Consider the following 6,369-nt stretch of genomic DNA (forward strand, 5'->3'; position numbering starts at 1 on the left):
TTATGTCTGACACATATGTGTTATTCCCTAAAACCTTTTTTGATGTGAAATTATATGGTTACAAAAAGAAAAATGTGCAATCATGTGTGATAATCTGTATTTTAACATGTTTTTTTGTTTTGTTTTGTTTTTTAAACCCACATATTTATTTTCTTTTTTCTTGATCTGCACTTTCACATGTGAAATGGTTTTAAATGTGTTACTTAAAAATCTGCTAAAATAAAAAAATAAAATACATTTTGGATCCATTAGGGTCAGAATGGAGAATCTGCAGCACAGGGGGAAATAAATATCAGTGGAAAACAAGGGCTTCAAAATGCTTGAGTGGTTATTAACCTAAACATACTTACATTAAAAAATCCAGAGGTTTCTTGGCATCATATATGAAACCTATGTTGTAATGGTAGTGTAATTTAAAAACACATCATTTGTAGTAATTTGTAGTGGATACAGAGCAGTTATAGTTGGGAAGTGACTGAGCTGTGGTGCTGGAAACACAGGCATTTTTTTAGACCCCAGAGATCTGAGTTAACTTGTGGTAAAGTGGTAGGATGTGTGGACTTTAATGAATTCAGGCAACTCCATCTGCCTGATTAAAGTGAAAGTCAACTTCTATTAGCATTATAAAATCCATTAATTATGAGTGAGCAATGAGCATTAGGGGTGGGCAATATGGCCCTAAAATAATATCACGATTTCATGGTATTTTTGCAATATCGATAATCTTGACGATATGACAAAACACTGAACTACAAAAAATATTTCAAGAATACACTATTGCAACAAAATGAAAATGTAATTGTATTATTGCATATGATATAAAATGGCACACCCCTGACTGAGATATTAAAAAATACAAAAATTGTATCAGATTTGTAACAGAAGTCAATGATCCAAAATGTCATGATACTAATAAACAGACACAATGAAAAAAATGTCATTTCATCAATCTAAAAAAGCATTGACCAAAAATGAACCAAAATATTGCATCTACAAATTTATGTATACAATTTGTATGCAGTAAAATAATAAGTATTATTTGGTATGTCTATATAGATGAACTCTACATGTTTATGTAACACTTATTTGACAGTACAATTAATAAAAGGCAAAAAGTATTTTATGGCATTAAACCACCAGCACCTGAACTTCTTGCCACTCTGGAGAATAAAAACTAGTTTAAAATATAAGGCAGATTAAAGATTTGTCTGATGCCCTTTTTAAAGTAAATATCTGAATTATTTCAATAATTAAAGGCACACTAGGCAACCTTTGGTTGGTTTTCTTAAGAGGCTCCCCCTACAGGCCAAGAAGTTCACTGTTGTAAAGACATGCTGCTGTTGATGATTAAAAGTAAAATACAATCAGAAAAAATATAAACATTCGTCAGTAAACTCTAGTCTAGTCTAGACAGACCTACTAGTTTTATGAGTTTTATGGCGAGTTAACATGACTACAGCCGAGGGCCTGAACTCACAAGCATGGTTTTTCTCCCACAGCTCACAAGGACGACCGGAAAAACCTTTGTTCGTCCTGTAGTGACACATTTAATCATTTAAACAGGATGAAGTGCATTAATTAACTGAAAAGTGTTGCATATTGTGCTTTTAAGCCCTACCAACGAATAGCCATGTATTATTCATTTTCCAATTTGAAAGAAATCAGTTATTCTTTCTCTCTTTTTTACATTAACAAACTAAAATATGCTTTTGCTATAATGAACCATGCCTACGTAATGCGTTCTCAAGCCAGGTCCCCCTGCAGCTAGGTACGTTATGAAGATGAGAGTGGTAATGGGGTTGAGACAGGTGTGAGGTTTAAAGTCACAAACGTGAGGAGTAACTGGGATATATATATATATATATATATATATATATATATATATATATATATATATATATATATAGGACTAGGGGGAGGAGCTCAAGAAATTGAGGCGTGGTCCATATCCCAGAATTTAGTTAATTCTTAACAACACTTATTTACACGAATTTAGATTCACTTAAAGTAAAATACATTACAATAGTAACAAAAACAACATATTTCTCCCAAAAAAGATAAATTATTTATTGTTATTTGTTGGAAGGGCTTATTACTGATGAACTGAAAAGAATTATTTATATCAGTCTCTACTTAAATATTATATCTTTATGTTCCTCCAGCATCTAATCAAATCTGTACTGTTTTATGTCTGTGTTTTTCAGTGATGTGCAAACTGCGTATGTTTCAGTGAAATTGCTCTGGAACATGAAGATATCTGAGTTATGTTATAAAGTTTGAAACTGACATTGCTATTTAAGATTCATGTCATTTGATGCTTATCCTGTATTTCTTTGCAACAGTGCTGAAATATGGGCAGAATTACAATGACCCAGTGTGTTTCACCAGCCCGATACACTGACAGTTTCTGAAGAAGTACAGAGTTTGTCTTAGGGTTTCTTGTTATCATTTTTGTCATGTCTTTCTCCAGATTAAGCCAGTGGTCCACAGCAGGATAATAGTGCCAGCACGATGGAAAGGGATTTCACCCCAGTCATGCACTATCAGGTCGGTACAGATTTCCTGCTTTTCCTGCAGTCAGGGCGCAGTGGCAGTGGCAGGAGGGTGAATGTTAGATTGGGTGCTTAAGCCTGGGAGAGGAAAGAACTGTCTCATTTAACTCTGAGGAATCTACAGAGAACTTTTAAGAAGTTAGGTCCATATACTCCTTTTCTGAATTACAAAGAAGAACTTTGGTTTAGGAAAGACAAGATTTCATCTATGTCTTGCGGTTTTGTGTACAAAAATAAATTTTCATTTCATCACATACTATGAATAGATATTGCAATGCACAGTATAGATTTTATATATGATAGGAAATATTCTTTTTCAAGTTTAAAGCTTGAGTGAAGGCCTTAAACTTAAAGAAACCTACACTTCATTTCATACTTTAAAACCCACATAGCACATAGCACACCCTCAACCGGAAACAACTGCCCATGAGAAAGACTGCATCCAGCACTGAGGGCTTCGTTCACTCAGTCAATGCATATCTGGGCATGCAGACAAACACTTATTCACACACAGGAGGAAGCCCATGCATACACTGTGAAAACATAGAAACTTCACCACGTAAAGTAGGACCACTGGTTGCAGGACCTTATTAACATAAAGTAGCGTTGGCTTGTCAAAGGGCCGAAGCAAGACACCAAGACAAAAGCAGAATGGCAGTGGATCATCAACAAATCCATGTGTGGAAGTGCTGTGATCAGCTCAAGGATTAACAGTTTGATTGTACACGTTACATGTTCAGAATGCCTGGTATCACGATGTGGAGTGCAATTTAATATCGTAACTCTCCAACATAGGCGTGGTAGTGGGGGGAAAAGTGGACTTGACTACCCAGGGCCCGAGTAGGAAGAGGGGCCCATGAAAATCCACGTTCCTTGTGTGCTGGCATGGATAGGGGCCCACTGACATTGAGAGTGTACAGGGCCCAGAATTTGCTGCTACGCCCCTGCTCTCCAATAAAAAAAACAAGTATCTCCATTTTTGTAAATTTTTAGTTTAATACATAATTTAAACACAGACTTTTCCTTACACTGTGTCAAAATTTCTTGATGAAAGGACCAATAGAAAATCTCCACAATTACCTGAAATAATTTTTACATTGACTTTCACTGAGAGTTAAGTAAGCTTTATCACTCTCTTGTAAACTTGCTGTTTGGAAGATACTTGTTTTTTATTATACAGTGACAATATGATGCTAGATTACCTTTGATCTTCATTACAGGCATTTTGACAACCTACCATTACGTTAATAAGGTCCTACAGCCAGTTAGCCATACCTTTTCTAAACACACTTACCTTGGCGACACATGTTATGCCATGTCTAGCTGCATCATCGGACCTATTACTGATTGAGAATGTGTGGAGTGTGTGAGCAGTATAGATGGAAACATATTGGAGTAGTTGAAAAATCCCCCCAAAAATGTACAGTTTTAAGATTTTAAGCACCAAGAAGTGGTACAATAGTAAAGTGGTAATGTTATATGATGTGATGATATGACTTACAAGTTTTAAAATGTATGTTTATCACCACCTGTTAAATATTGTAGTGGATCCATCAAGGTGCCGGCACTCAGAGGGAGCAACCTTTGGCCCTGCTCCCTTCGGGTGGGTAGATGGCGCTCTCTCCCCACTTTACTAGAGGGTGATGTCCAAAGCACAGGGCGATGCTCGGCAATGCTGCATCAATATCGGAGGAGGCATGTGTTAGTCATCGCCCTCCTGGTGTGTTGGGGCATTACTAGTGATAGGGGGAGTCCTAGTGAGTGGGTTGGGTAATTGGCTGTGCTAAATTGGGGAGAAAATGGAAAAAAAAAAAAAAAAAAAAAAACATGGTAGTGTTACAACATCCATGATGTTGTATATAAAGGTTACGCAAAGGTTTCTTTAGACATCACCACAGCAGAACCGGTGATGGCTCCACAAAGCCATGTTTGCAAAAGATTCTTCTATGGTTCAAAGAAATCTTTGTAGCACCTTAGTTTTTAAGAGTGCAATGCTTATATAATTATTTAATATAAATATGTGTAGGTCCATATACTCCTTTTCTGAATTACAAAGAAGAACTTTGGTTTAGGAAAGACAAGATTTCATCTATGTCTTGCGGTTTTGTGTACAAAAATAAATTTTCATTTCATCACATACTATGAATAGATATTGCAATGCACAGTATAGATTTTATATATGATAGGAAATATTCTTTTTCAAGTTTAAAGCTTGAGTGAAGGCCTTAAACTTAAAGAAACCTACACTTCATTTCATACTTTAAAACCCAACTGCACATAGCACACCCTCAACCGGAAACAACTGCCCATGAGAAAGACTGCATCCAGCACTGAGGGCTTCGTTCACTCAGTCAATGCATATCTGGGCATGCAGACAAACACTTATTCACACACAGGAGGAAGCCCATGCATACACTGTGAAAACATAGAAACTTCACCACAGCAGAACCGGTGATGGCTCCACAAAGCCATGTTTGCAAAAGATTCTTCTATGGTTCAAAGAAATCTTTGTAGCACCTTAGTTTTTAAGAGTGCAATGCTTATATAATTATTTAATATAAATATGTGCATCCTTCACATGATCATGTGCACTAAAGCAGGTGTTTTTTAGCCTTGGAACTGAAAGACCACTGCATATTTCATTGATCTTCCTGATTCACCACACCCACACCACCACAGAGAGAGTTCTTGTTAATTAGCTGATCAGTTAAAATAGTTATGTTTAAAATGCTTAAATGTTTTGAGCAGGAGCTTCCAAACACTGCCCCCCCCCCATGTCAAATGCCTCATGACTTCCATAGACCCTGTAATTAGTATTTTATTGATGTTAGTATATTCACTATACTGCAAATGGGGCCTTAATATTCAGAAGGAGCTGTAGATATAATATAGTTCATTTCCCCTATGATTTGCAATCCTCCTAGGTAATAAATTGTACAGAGAAGGGCCGTCTCCTGTAGTATTGGTTTCTTGTATGAGGAGAATTGGATCAGAATAATAGTGAGCTGGCAAGCATGGCAGAATTATGCATATGCCTTCATTGTGTGCTTTATGGTTTATTCATATTTCTCACTCTCGCACTCTTATTTGTGATGTTTTCCTATGCCAAGTGAGAAGAGAAGCTGTGAAACTGTCTTTTTACAGTTTTTTTGTATTAAACTGTAATGCCCTCAATGTGATTCACAATGTAGAATCACAGTTTTCGATTCTCAGAGATAATGCAGCTCCATAGGTTCCCAAGAATGCTGTAAAGCCAATGATGGAGCATTGATGATGGCAGGAGGCCAAAACATTTGCTTGGCTTTTGTCTTTGTTTTTTTTAGTTTTTAGCTTGTCTGCATTTAGGCTCTATCAATAGAATAAAGTATATTTTTGGTAGACCTGGTCCCATCATTTTGTGTGTAGTGAATTGTTTTTTCATTCCATGAGTGAAAAAGTCTGATTCAGATTTGAATCAGATTTGCTACTGGTTTGGTATGTTTATATGGCACAGCAATTCCTTTCATCTCATAAAAGAAGAAGTATCTTTTTACATTAATTTACATTTAATGCTGATTGGCAACAGCAACAAATGTGTCAAGTTGTATTTCAGTTGTATTCCACCAAACCCAAACAAATGCATGGTAATGTATTTGTCACAGACCCTTGGGACATCCTGAGAACATCACAGGACAATATGTTAATGTGTGTTCATCTGACCTTATTTACAGGTTGGTCCCGGAAATAAAATTAAATTAAAACACATTTATTTATATAGCAGTTGATGTTATCGCAAAGTATCGCAAAGATGTTATCGCAAAGTAGTGTTTACAAAAAT

The sequence above is a fragment of the Astyanax mexicanus genome, chromosome 1, assembly GCF_023375975.1.
Source record: "Astyanax mexicanus isolate ESR-SI-001 chromosome 1, AstMex3_surface, whole genome shotgun sequence".
Taxonomy (NCBI): Eukaryota; Metazoa; Chordata; class Actinopteri; order Characiformes; family Acestrorhamphidae; genus Astyanax; species Astyanax mexicanus.